General features: G+C 45.9%; 3 long non-coding RNA genes across 4 annotated transcripts; all 3 read left to right on the top strand.

Annotated features, from left to right (window-relative positions):
• Positions 1 to 8,325: 8,325 nt before the first annotated feature.
• Positions 8,326 to 8,981, top strand: LOC133391991 (uncharacterized). Its single transcript, XR_009765408.1, has 3 exons — positions 8,326 to 8,423; positions 8,520 to 8,585; positions 8,656 to 8,981. It is a non-coding gene; the product is annotated as an uncharacterized LOC133391991 (long non-coding RNA).
• Positions 8,982 to 9,049: 68 nt separating this feature from the next.
• Positions 9,050 to 10,764, top strand: LOC133391992 (uncharacterized). Of its 2 annotated transcripts, none has more exons than XR_009765409.1 (3): positions 9,050 to 9,981; positions 10,076 to 10,139; positions 10,210 to 10,764. It is a non-coding gene; the product is annotated as an uncharacterized LOC133391992 (long non-coding RNA). The 2 variants fall into 2 exon arrangements; XR_009765410.1 differs by having other exon boundaries at positions 9,052 to 9,981; positions 10,213 to 10,764.
• A 117-nt stretch (positions 10,765 to 10,881) lies between these two features.
• LOC133391375 (uncharacterized) lies at positions 10,882 to 12,298 on the top strand. The gene is made up of 2 exons (XR_009764880.1): positions 10,882 to 11,628; positions 11,704 to 12,298. It is a non-coding gene; the product is annotated as an uncharacterized LOC133391375 (long non-coding RNA).
• The last annotated feature ends 1,273 nt before the right edge of the window (positions 12,299 to 13,571 follow it).

Below are 13,571 nucleotides of genomic sequence, written 5' to 3'. Positions count from 1 at the left end.
CGAGTCGGGAGCGGGTATAGTGTCTACCACCATGACAAAGATGTCAGACGGCACCCAGCGTGCGTACGTGCGACTGCCCGCGAAGTTTGCGAAGGAGCTTGTGGACACCAAGCACAAACTGGGCTTTTGCGTGAGCAAGGTGCCACCGACCCCCCGTGCCATCGACCCCTCGAGAGCGTGTGCGCTGCTATCGCTGCCTCGAGCTGGGTCACTGGACCCATGACTGCCGCTCGCCCGATGACCGGCAGAATGTGTGCATACGCTGCGGCGTGGTAGGGCACATGGCGAAGGCCTGCACTTTTCCAACAAAGTGCCCCAAGTGCGGTGGTCCACACGCCGTCGCAGCCGAGATCGGTGGCATCACATTTCTCAGCTGTTACGCTCCACCTCGCCAGCCCACCGACGAGTTCGAGCGCTTCATTGAAGCGGTGCAGCTCGAAGCGCTTTCCCATGCACAGGTCGTCATTGCCGGCGACTTCAACGTCTGGCACGTGAAATGGGGAAGCGACCGTAACAGCGATAAGGGGCAAGAGCTGCTCAGCGCCATCCAGCAGCTGGACCTAGCTGTGCTAAACCAAGGCACGATTAGCACCTTCGACGGCAATGGAGCAGCAACAGCGAGCATCGTGGACGTGGCGTTTGCGACACCATCCATCGCGCAGCCGGCAACGTGGAATGTGTGCGCAGAGTAGTCGTATTCCGACCATCGGTACATTGCGTACACTGTTGGTACCACGGTTCCCGTCTGTCTGTCTGTCTAAGAGATTATAGTGACTTTGGTCCTTATGGACTCTTTCGTCATATCCTTTTGCAAAATTATGTTAGATTATTTTCTCTTCCTCTCTGAGGGGGGGGGGGGGGGGATAAGGGATACACGTATTGGTAGGGATGGGATGGATAGGTGGGAAGTTGAGGAGTAGGGAAAGAACATATTTGAGTTGTAAAGTAACTCTGCCTTTTCAACTATTGGGGTAGCAGACTACCGGCCACTGTCCCCCCGTGCCAGCAGGAAGCAGAAGTAGGATGAGGGAAAGCTCGGTGGGTTACCGAGGATATGGTCGCGGTCAGGCCGCGCTGTCCCCCCCATCTCTGTATCCAGCCTCTGGGTGACCAGACGCAGTATCCAGGATAGGAGTCCCAACGCAGACATCCCCCGATCAATCCCCGGGCCCACGGAACCCGCCACACTCCCCACCAATGCCCCCCCCCCCCCCCCTCCAGCTAGGATTACAGCGGACCAGGTAGTCGAATCTACCCCATAAGTGGGTGTGAGGTAGTTCCGGCCTTTCAACTGAGCAGACGGGCAGACTACGTTTCCATAGCCAAATTCGTCCCCTAGTTTGATAAATTACTTCCTCTCTTTTGTGTTGTAATAAGCAGTATACTCTTAAATTTCTTTATGCAGGTTTGTTATTTGTAGAAATTTTAGTATTTTTCCTAGTCCCTTTTTGTTAGGAGCGAGCATTTCGTCTAGATTGTGAGCTAGTTGGCAGGTTGTTCTATGTTGGTCGTAAGCGTTTATTCTATTAGTAAGTGACGCACTGTGACGGTAACACCACAGTACTCGCAGAGTGGTGGGGGAGCATTTTCTAATAGGTGTGCATGTGTTAGTCTGGTGTGACCTATCCTCAGCCTAGAAATGATCCTTTGATCACTAGGAGAGGGAAGGTCGTACCATGCTGCTGTGGATTTTTTAATTTGCCTAAGAAATCGGTCTATTTCTTTGTCCCATAGGGCCTGTCAGGTGCTCCATAGTGCCGTTTCGAAATACTTCACAGCATCTCGTCTTGAGATGGGACTGTGGTTTTCGTTCGTATGCCGCCGACCTTCATTGGCCAATGAATCGGCTATTTCATTGCCACGTATGCCTAGGTGGCTTGGCACCCAGCAAAAGGTGATATTGTTGATGTTTGGGGACTGTTCTATGGCTTGTATGTGGGGATCATTGCTTTTGCCATGTTCTAATGCCTTTAGCACACTAGCACTGTCCGTTAGTATGATGTTGTGCTGTCCGGCTATTGCTGCTTCATCGGCTGCAAGGCTTATCGCTATGGCTTCTGCCGAGAAAATGGAGGTGAATTTTGGTAATTTGATGGCACATTTTGTTATGGATGAGTAGATGCCACATCCGGCTGCGTTGTTTGCTACAGAACCGTCTGTGTAGATGGCATGGGAGTTTGGGTTATTGGTGGTTAGTAGCTCTGTGAGCATTTGAAAACATTGTATGCTATTTAATTGGTCCTTATTATTGAAAATTTTAACTATTTCAACCGATGGTGTCATCCATGGCCTATCTTTGGTGGTGATTAGTTTTTGAATGGTCGGTATATTGGAGTTGGTTATGTTTTTAAAGGCGTTGTTAGCATTGTTGAGAAGCGTTTCACAGGGGATGTTCTTCTCAAGGATGCGGAGGGTTGTTTTTATTATATTTAAGGATATTATGAGGCTAAATGGCAGTTGACCGCTTTCGCAGTGCGTTGAAACTGTTGGGCTGGTAATGAAAGCACCGGCTGAGGATTTTATTGCAGTGTTGTAAACGGGTGCTATGAGTTTGTTGAATTTATTGAGGTGGTTTGAAAATAGTACCATGCCGTGTAGTAGTTTTGGTACTAACCAGCAGTGCACTATCCGGATTAGTGTTTGTCGGGAAGCCTTTGTCCTCCGACAGCCCATAATTTTGAAAAAGTTTAAGCAGTGTTTGGTGCTGGTTTTAAGCTGACTAAAGTGATCGGAAAAGGATAGTTTTGAATCAATGATGACTCCTAATATTCGGGCATTATTGCTGTTTTGGATCGGTCTATTGTTTATTGTAAGTGGTGTGGTAGGTGTATCATGTGTGTGTGAGCAGATGTGTAGGATGGAGCATTTTGAGGGAGACAACTGGAAGCCAGTCCAACGGCACCATTGTGCAAGCTTGTTGAGTCCGGCTTGTAGGTTGTCCCTGGATTCGTCTGGTGTGCTTGCGGAAGATATCAGAAGGATATCATCCGCGTAAATCAACGGTGTGATGTTTAGTGGGATGGATAGGAAAAGTGATTCTATGCCGATTATAAATAGAATGGGCGATAGAATCGCTCCTTGGGGTACGCCATTTTGAAGGGTATGAACGGTGGATGTGTGGGAGCTTATTTGTACAGAGAAGGTTCTGTGTTTTAGAAAATCTACGATAAACTTAGGGAGGTTTCCTTGGAAACCCCATCGGTGGAGCTGGTCGAGAATTAAGTATCGCCATGAGCAATCAAAGGCTTTGCTTAAGTCTACGACTGCGCAGTCTGTGTGGTGGCGGTTTGTTTTTGCGGTATTTAATATTTCGTGTAGGTGGTTCAGGTATGTGTCTATACCCATACCGTGTCTGAAGGCGTGTTGGTTTTGGTGTATTAAGTTTTGGTTTTCCAGTTCTTGGCAGAGCCTACGGTTGACCATCCTTTCGAGCACTTTCCCAATGCAATTGAGTAGTGAGATGGGTCTGTAGTTGTCCACGTGGTGTCTGTTTTTGGAGGGTTTTGGGATGGGTATGGTTAAGCTGTATTTCCATTCGCTAGGAATGGAACCAGTTTCCCATATGTGGTTGTAGATATTTAAGAGATGGGATAAGGCGGATGGGGGGAGGTGTTGTAGTAGTGGGTAGCCTATTGTGTCTGGGCCGGCCGAGTTGCCGCTGCACTTTTTGAGTGCATAGTGCAGCTCTGCCAGTGTGAATGGTGTGTTGTATTGGTGTTGTTGTGTTGCGGTGAAGTTGTGTGGGTTCGTTTCGGAGGCTAGTTTTGTTTTTAGGAAATTTTTCTGGTAATTGCTATTGGATGAGATGGTCTGAAAATGGAGGGCAAATTTTTCCGAGACTATTGCTGGATCCGTGATAGGATTGTCCTCGTTTAGGATAATTGGGGAGTTGGATTTGGTGGCTTTGCTATTGCTTTGCTCGTTTACCCAGGACCATATTTCTCTTGCGGAGGTGGAGTTGCTAACTGTTTTGAGGAATTTTTCGTCTGCGGCTTGTTTGGCTTTTTTAATGGCCAGTTTGGTTTCTTTATCGGCTATTTTGAAATTCTCCGCCAAAAGGTCGGTTAGGAATTTGTTTTGTTTGTTTTTGTTGTTTGTGCGACGCCGCAGGTGCTTTCGCCTGTTTTTAATGGCTATTGCTACCTCCTTATTCCACCATGGAACGTACTTTCGTGGTAAGGTGCCGTTCGTTCGGGGAATGGAGGATGTGGCTGCTTCTAGAATAATATTGGCAAACACCTGTTCATTCTGATCGAGGGAAGGGAAGGCACTCAACGCCTTTTGGTAGTCCTCCCAGTTGGCTTTGTCATACTTCCATCTGGGACGGATGGTTGTGGGTGGTGTGTTGCGATTGCATTTAATGATCATAGGAAAATGATCACTCCCATGCAGATCGTCCATTACTTGGATGGAAAAGTGTGGAACTATTGGGTAAGAGGTGGCACAATGGTCAAGGGACGATTGTTTGCCTGTGTCCGGCGAGAGTCTGGTGGGTGCTTTGTGGTATAGAACCTGTGTAAGATTGTTTTCGAACGTGTCCTGTAGGAGTGTTCCGCGGCTATTGGTTATTGCACAGCCCCAGTCCTTGTGTTGGGCATTAAAGTCGCCAACCAACATAAGGGGATGTGCAATTTGGTTAAACAGGTTGTCAAGCGACAATTGCAGGTTTGGTATAAGTCGATCGCTGGGTGTGAGGTAGATACAGACAATGGTGACCTCTATGGAGGTTTTTATTTGGATGGCTATTGCTGGCAAATCGGTTTGAAGGGTTACATGTTCAAAGGGTATGTGTTTTAGGATACCTAAGCAAACAGTATGTTTGGGTATGACTGCTGGTTTAGTTATCCAGGTGTAGTTATTTAGTAGTGGGTCATTAAAAAGGTGTTTTGATGAGTACGCTTCTTGTAGTGTTACTATTGTGGGTTGTGTTTGGGTTGATATGATTTTTAGTTCATCGATATTATTATGTACACTTCGTATATTCCAATTTAACAAAAAAATATGTTGGTTATTTGGTGTGCTGGTAGGATTAGTGGCGTTAGGATCCACTTTTTAGGAAAATAAATATAATTTGTTAGCAGAAAATTGGAAATTGGACATTGGAAATTCAGTATAAAAATTTATTTCGAGGTGAGTTTTGATTTCTTTTTTTGCTGGTATTTTGACAGCTTCTCCCTCTTCGGAGGAGGAGGAGGAAGAGGATGAAAGGGAGAGTTGGTGTTTTGAGGTTAAGGTGGAGCCGGTGGTTGGTATGCTTGTGATGGTGGTGGTGTAGTCGGTTTCCGTATCCGTATCGGTTTGCTGTTCAGAGCTGCTGCTTTGATGCAGTTCGTCGATGCGAGTGTTTAGTCGCGCGATCTGCTTGTTCAGATTTTCGATCGTTTGCGTGAGGCTGATTATAATTTGATCTTTCGGATCGACGGCTTGCGCTACGTTTATACGCTGCTGTACCGTGCTAGCTAGCGTTTGTTTTGGTCCAGAGGAATTGTCGATCATCTGCTTGGCTTCACGGTAGGAGCAGTTTTGGTCGATTTTCAGTTTTATCAACTGAGCTTCTTGTTTGTACTTGGGGCAGTTGGTGTCGAAAGCACTGTGTGATCCACCGCAGTTTGTGCATTTTGCCGGCAGTGTGCACGGACCATGGGTTGTTTCTCCACAAGTTGCGCAGGTTTCGCCTTTTTTGCAATTGTTTTTGGTGTGGCCGAACTGCAAGCACGTGTTGCAGCGCATTGGACGTGGATAGTAGACGCGAGTCTTGATGCGCTCCAAGCCGATGTAGATGTATTCAGGGATTTTCACTGCCTGCATTGTCACTACATATGAGTTTGTGGGCACCGATTTGCCATCCGACTTGCGCGTGAACCGATATACGTCGGTGACATTATCTTCCTCGAGATGGGCCTTTATCTCGTCCACGGTGAGCGAGGCTATCGAGCCACAGGTGAACACGAACTTTACGTTGTTGTACGTGGGATGCGGCTCGACAACGACCGCCACATTGTTAAGCAGTTTCGTGACCGTTTGGAGGTTAGTGTAGGTGTGTTGGGATCGTGTTTCAATCAAATAGGTTGAGGGGCTAATCAGCCTACCGTTTTCTGCCTTACCTTGGATTCGTCTTACCGTTTCGCTCAGGATCCAGGGATTGGTCGGAAGTGGAGATCCGTCTGCTGTGCGCAGGATCAGGTACCGCTTCTCTCCATGCTCGTTGTTGGGGTCCATGAATGCTGGCAGCGTTCTTCCCCTTTGCTCCCTCCCAGGGTGCGGGGGGAGACCAGCTGAGGTGGCCGGTGGCCCCGGCATCGTTGCTCACTTTCACCTTACTCTTACTTACTTACTTTTCACCACTCGATAGAAAAAATACTTTTTGTTTTCCGAACTGATCGCAAGAGGAATTTGGATGATGGTTGCCCAGAGTTCTTAACAATTTCCTTTCCTTTGCTCTCAGCAGGACACTTCACTGGCTAAGCACGTGTGTCTCCTTCAACAAGTCACACGCTTCTGGACGGGGCACGGCGGCAACCGCGAAACGGCCCAGAAGCGTCAGCAGCGGCTACGGCGGCGAGAGCAGGAATGGCAGCAGTAGCAGCAGCAGCAGCAGCAACAGCGCCAGCAGCAGCAACAGCAACAGCAGCAGCAGCAGCAGCAGCGACCTCAGCATCAGCGACCTCAGCAGCAGCGACCACAGCAGCGAAAGCCAGCCAAGCCTGAGCTGATCGAGGTGTCGTCCAATGAAAGCCAGGACTGGGAGAGCCTTCTGCTGGTAGTACAAACGGCAGTAAGAAACGACGAGGGGTATAAGCCGCTAAAAGACCACGTTGTCCTGGGCCGCCGTACCAGCAAGGAGCTGCCGCGACGTACGCTTAGTCGTAAAGCGAATGCGCAGTACATGCTGCAGCAGATACGTGCCATCGTGGGCAGTGCTGGAGTGTGCCGGCACGTCACGGAAATGTCGTCGATAGTCGTCCATTACGTCGACCCGTTAGCCCGAATGGAGGACCTCACGACGCTGCTGGACAGCAAGTTCGAGTCGGAAGCGTGTATAGTGTCTACCACCATGACAAAGATGTCAGACGGCACCCAGCGTGCGTACGTGCGACTGCTCGCGAAGTTTGCGAAGGAGCTTGTGGGCACCAAGCACAAACTGGACTTTTGCGTGAGCAAGGTGCCACCGACCCCCCGTGCCACCGACCCCTCGAGAGCGTGTGCGCTGCTATCGCTGCCTCGAGCTGGGTCACTGGACCCATGACTGCCGCTCGCCCGATGACCGGCAGAATGTGTGCATACGCTGCGGCGTGGTAGGGCACATGGCGAAGGCCTGCACTTTTCCAACAAAGTGCCCCAAGTGCGGTGGTCCACACGCCGTCGCAGCCGAGATCGGTGGCATCACATTTCTCAGCTGTTACGCTCCACCTCGCCAGCCCACCGACGAGTTCGAGCGCTTCATTGAAGCGGTGCAGCTCGAAGCGCTTTCCCATGCACAGGTCGTCATTGCCGGCGACTTCAACGTCTGGCACGTGAAATGGGGAAGCGACCGTAACAGCGATAAGGGGCAAGAGCTGCTCAGCGCCATCCAGCAGCTGGACCTAGCTGTGCTAAACCAAGGCACGATTAGCACCTTCGACGGCAATGGAGCAGCAACAGCGAGCCCCAACCAGCATTATCGCGCGATTTTTATGTGTATCTATCATTTTTCTCATTCTAACATTCACAAAATTTTTCATTCTGCCTCGCTCTTCTGGGTGTTGGTCTGTATTTGCTTGCGACTTGGCTGTGTCGCATCAACGATTCGCATGTTTCATTTAGCTCATCCCTTTCCATCGTTGGAGAGAAACTCTTGCGTCTCGCTTTTCTGGGACTTGTCCAAATTCGCTTGCTACACCAATCGTTCACGCAAGCGTTCTCCTCTCGCCCGCTCTTTGTATCATTGTACAGGTACTCCCCGATATACGCTATCAATGCGTACCGGAGGCAATAGCGTATCTCGAATATTCAATAGCGAAAGTCGAATTTCGAGGTTTTCAGTCAAATTATAACTAATATCCGTATAACTTTGCATGAAGTGGTAGGTTTTAGCCACTAAATTAGTTATTTGACCTAATTTCAACTGAATTTTTCAATTTTATACCATTTGAAATGGTTTTTAATATTCAACCATAAGGGAATTTATTTTGCATTTGACATTCGATTTATAAAATTAGTACTACTTGTTCAAAGAACCGTCAAATTTAGAAAAAAAGCGTATAGCGAAATCGTGTATATCGAGTATGGCGTATATCGGGGAATACCTGTATAGCCACACGAGGAAGGCGCTGCTTCGCGTTCACATGAAAATGTGATAGTGTTAAATCAAGTTTGCAAGCGGTAGGACGCGTCGGTGTGTGTCCGTTTTTTCTCTCGTGAAACCAGTACGGAAAAACTATTTGGTAAGTACAGTTTTTAATAAAGGGTTATATCAATCTTTATCAAACTGATTTGTATTGATAATTGTGATATAAAATCAATTTCGTTTTTTTTTAAAGAAATCGTAACACACGCACGAACGGAAGTGAGCACGGACCACAACAGAAGCAATATTCAATTGGTTGGTAAGTATTGTGCTTGACGTTAAATTGAACAGCTGTTGGCAAAATAATTAATATTTCCTTCTATCCCTAGGAGTGCCGAAAACAGAACAGGAGAGGAAAGAAGGCAGGAACGATCCGATCCTCCAACGTGCTAGCGCCTGGTAGAGGAGAAGCGGCAGGAAGGTAGAGACGAACATCCACCTCGCTAGTGCAGCACGTAGGAGCAGCAAGAGGGAAGCAAGCAGGACGCGTACACACCATTCGACGAAGGCAAAGCTGGAGGAAAGGAAGAACGAGGAGAGAAGGCAGGTAAGACGGGTACGTGTGTATCCCGCACCGGTTTTCGGCAGTGTGAATTGTGTGAGTATTGAAAAGTGTATGTGTGAGTAGAGGTAAAGAGGTTAAATAAAAAGCGAATGTGTGGAATGGAAAAATTAGAGAGAGTCTGTGTTTGTTTTGGGAGAGAGGAGAGAATGAAAGAAATTGAACAATAATGTAGCATTCAGAAACTAGATGTATGATACACGCTGTCGCACCGTTGCAGAGACGTGCTCTTTAGTGCTGCTAATGAGCACGATTTGAGAACGTTTTGAGCCCGTTTTTTCTCATACAAAATTTTAAAATGTCGCGCGATAATGTCGGTTGGGGCATTCCCAACCAGCATTATCGCGCGATTTTTATGTGTATCTATCATTTTTCTCATTCTAACATTCAGAAAATTTTTCATTCTGTCTTGCTCTTCTGGGTGTTGGTCACTTTTTGCTCGCAACTTGGCTGTGTCACTTCAACCATCCTCATGTTTCATATGGCTCTTCTCTTTCCATCGTTCGAGAGAAACTCTTGTGTCTCGCTTTTCTGGGACTTTTCCAATTTCGATTGCTACACCAATCGTTCACGCAAGCGATCTTCTCTCGTCCGCTCTTTGTATAATTGTACAGGTACTCCCCGATATACGCTATTAATGCGGACCGGAGGCAATAGCGTATCTCGAATATTAGCAAATGTCGAGTTTTCAGTCAAATTATAGCTAATTTTCATATAATTTTGCATGAAGTGGTAGTTTTTAGCCACTAAATTAGTTATTTGATCTGATTCAACTGAAGATTACAATTGTACACCTTTTGAAATGGCTTTTAATATTCGATCAAAAGGGAATTTATTTTGAATTTGATATTCGATGTGTCAAATTAGTACAATTTGCTCAAAGAACTTTCAAATTTAGAAAAAAAGCTTATAGCGAAATCGCGTATATCGAGTATGGCGTATATCGGGGAATACCTGTATAGCCACCAGAGGAAGGCGCTGCTTCGCATTCACATGAAAATGTGGTAGTGTGAAATCAAGTTTGCAAGCGGTAGGCTACGTCGATGCGTGCCCGTTTTTTTCTCTCGTGAAACCAGTACGGAAAAACTATTTGGTAAGTACAGCTTTTAATAAAGGATTATATCAATCTGTATCAAACCGAATGGTATTAATAATTGGTGATATCAAATCAATTTCGTTTTCTATAGCAAATCGTAACACACGCACGAACGGAAGTGAGCACGGACCACGATAGAAATAATTAATTGGTTGGTAAGTATCATGCTTCGCGTTAAATGGAACAGCGGTTTTCAAAATAGATAATATTTCCCTATTTCACCAGCAGTGCCAAAAACAAAAGGACAGGAGAGGCAGGAACGATCATTCAACGCGTTAGCGCCGGACGAAGGAGAAGCGGCAGGAAGGCAGGAACGATCCTCCAACGTGCTCGCGCTCCAACGTGCTCGCGAAGGCAGGAACGCGCCTGGTAGAGGAGAGGCGGCAGGAAGGTAGGGACGATCATCCAGCACGCTAGCGCAGCACCTGGGAACAGCGAGGGGGAGGCAAGCAGGAATAATTTTTAACGCGTTCACACCATTCGACGAAGACAACGCTGGATGAAAGGAAGAACGAGGAGAGAAGGCAGGCAAGACGGGTACGTGTGTATTCCGCACCGGTTTTCGGCAGTGTGAATTTTGTGAGTATTGAAAAGTGTATGTGTGAGTAGAGGTAAAGAGGTTAAATAAAGAGCGAATGTGTGGAATGGAAAAATGAAAGAGAGTCTGTGTTTGTTTTGGGAGAGAGGAGAGAATGAAAGAAATTGAACAATAATGTAGCATACAGAAACCAAATGTATGATACACGCTGTCGCACCGTTGCAGAAACGTGCTCTTTAGTGCTGCTAATGAGCACGATTTGAGAACGTTTTGAGCCCATTTTTTCTCATACAAAATTGGAAATTGTCGCGCGATAATGTCGGTTGGGCAATGAGCCAAGCGATTTTACCCCCTCCTACACGCGTTGTATCCTAAAGCACGCTTGTCACGGCAACGTTCAACACATACACACACACATCTCCACACTCAGGGTACGACATCTTCACTGTTGCTGTTCTGGACTCAGACAAAATTTGTGTTTCTACACTTATTGTTCAAAAAAGTAGTAGCTCTTAGGATCTGAATTTACAAACAAATATCAAAATGTTATGTTCTGCTAATGATATTGCACTAAATTTAATTGCATTACATTAAGCTTTTACATATCTTTCGTAAAAGTTCGTCAGAGTATGAAAATGTCGATACAATTTGTCATGAATAACTTAAATTTTAAGATTTTCGCGCATAAAATTATGACGCGCGCTGTCTGTGCGGCGGCGTAATTCGCTACTCGTATAGCCGTCTCGCTTCTTCTTGTGTGTGCTTTACCGTTACTCACCGCATCAAGAACATTGCTGCTCACACACACGTCAGTCTGTGGCAAACAATTGGAGGGGGAGGATGTGTCGGTTTGCTCCAGAAATCGTGTGTGATTTTGGTGTTCTGGATTTGGTTCCATCGCTGTTTGTTTTGGTGAAATTGAAAAGGTAAGAATCATCAACCGATGTAAAAGTGTGAGAGTAAGATGATACTGATGGTGACTGATGCTTTTCTTTGTTTTTTTTTTCGGCTTTTATCCACTGATGGCGTCGAGCATCGCCGAGGATGTGATCGAATGCGGAATATCCTAAACGAGGAGCTTCATTCCGGATTTTGTTTGCAATAAGGTAAGTTATGATAACACACAAAGCATACCAAAAAAGAGTGAGTAATCTTATTCTTAACTTTCATTTCTTCAACAGCGCTGAACTCATCCTCCAGCTTACAACGAACGGTCAACGGATGAGGAAGGAGAGGAGGGACGGCAAAGGTATACGCACAAACGTGCACACATCAGCCTTGTGGGAGAACGAGAACACGGGAGGGGGAGACCGGCAACGTATAGAACCTTTAAGCTCCCTCGTGCGTTCGTGCGTGCGTGCGCGCGCGCGTCTATGTGTGTGTATGTGTGTGCATGCCTGCGTGCGTGGCTGTGTGCGTGTTTTTTGCTGTTTCGCGATCTCCTACGGAATCACCTTGCGAAAACACGAGGGGGGGGGGGGGGAGGAGTGGGGTGTGTGTGTGCTTGCCTGCGTGCTTTGTGTGTGTGTTTTTGCGTTCACGTTCTACGGGATCACTTTGCGAAAAACACCAAGGGGAGGAGGAGGTGTGTGTGTGTGTATGTGTTTTTTTTCTTTGCCGATTCGCACTCTCTCGCGGATCTAGTTGTGTGCGTTAGTTTTTTTTTAGTTTCTTCGAAAAATCTTCGAAAAATACCTGGGGGAGGATGTGTGTATGAAAGAATGTACTTCAGAAAAGAAAGTGAAAAAAAAACGAATATAAAATATGTTAAACGAAGTTTTAAGTGTGTATGAACTCATTGCAATCCGAAAGGAAGCGAGGGGGGCTCTTAAAATGTAGTACACATGTATGCAACATGTATCGTGTCGCCGCGACGGTGTATCTCGCTCAATCCGTTAAGCCTGAAAAGTGCTTCTATCGGATCGTCTAATCGGGCGCCATTTAATCAATCCGTTAGCGAAAAGTCGCATGGATTTTGGTACCGGGGAAGCCACGAAGCAACGTGGCAGAAATTGTCAAGAGGTACTCATCGAAACAATGTATCCAAAATGAACTATATTAACACTGTTGTGTACGAGTGGATGTGCCAGGCTAAAGATCCGGCTGCCATCTAGGATCTCGTCTTATCTAGCATGTAGTCGTCTTCGCATGTTCGTCTTAGAAGATCTTCGCTTCCTCGTGACCATATACGTATGAAACGACTGATCGCCGAATGTGTTTAATACCTGAACCTTTTTCGGTTGAATTTCGGGCAAAGATGCTCCATCCAATCGGCATTTGTATGTAGTTCAATTTTTATATTTTTTCCGGAAATAGCCTGTCGACCGTTGTGCGTTGCAGTACACGATTAGCGAGTATGGTGATTTTTCTTTGAGTAATTATCAATACTAGCAATATTAAATTATTAACAATTATGTTGTGAAAGACATTTCCTTCCTTATTTTGCGTTACAGCGGGTATACTCGGTTGATTATATGGTTCGTTATGCATACAAATGAAGAAAAACGAAATATGTGGTTGGATCATAAATTTCGAATCTAAAATATGTTACGTTGATTTGATAAATAAGAGAAAGATATCTTTCAGGCCATGTAACTCTATTTAAAAACATAATTTACCAATAATTATATGTAGAAGCGAATAATAAAAAAAACCTAGCCATAAATTCTTATGAGTTCTGATATCAATTAAATAACTAATCTCAATTATATCTGATAATTCATATTTACGTGTTTTTTTTTATATGCTAGTATGCTAACATGAACTTCAATCCTAAGTTTATATTCTTCTTCTTCTTTGGCTCAACAACCGATGTCGGTCAAGGCCTGCCTGTACCCACTTGTGGGTTTTGGCTTTCAGTGACTAATTGATTCCCCCCCATAGCAGGATAGTCAGTCCTACGTATGGCGGCGCGGTCTATTTGGGGATTGAACCCATGACGAGCATGTTGTTAAGTTGTACGAGTTGACGACTGTACTACGAGACCGGCTCAAGTTTATATTATATTGTAATATATAATTACAAGTTGAAATTTAAGGACTTTATTTAT

This window comes from Anopheles gambiae, chromosome 2 (genome assembly GCF_943734735.2).
Source record: "Anopheles gambiae chromosome 2, idAnoGambNW_F1_1, whole genome shotgun sequence".
Lineage (NCBI taxonomy): Eukaryota > Metazoa > Arthropoda > Insecta > Diptera > Culicidae > Anopheles > Anopheles gambiae.
Note: the sequence above shows the minus strand (reverse complement) of the source record. Positions and strands in the feature narration are given on the sequence as shown.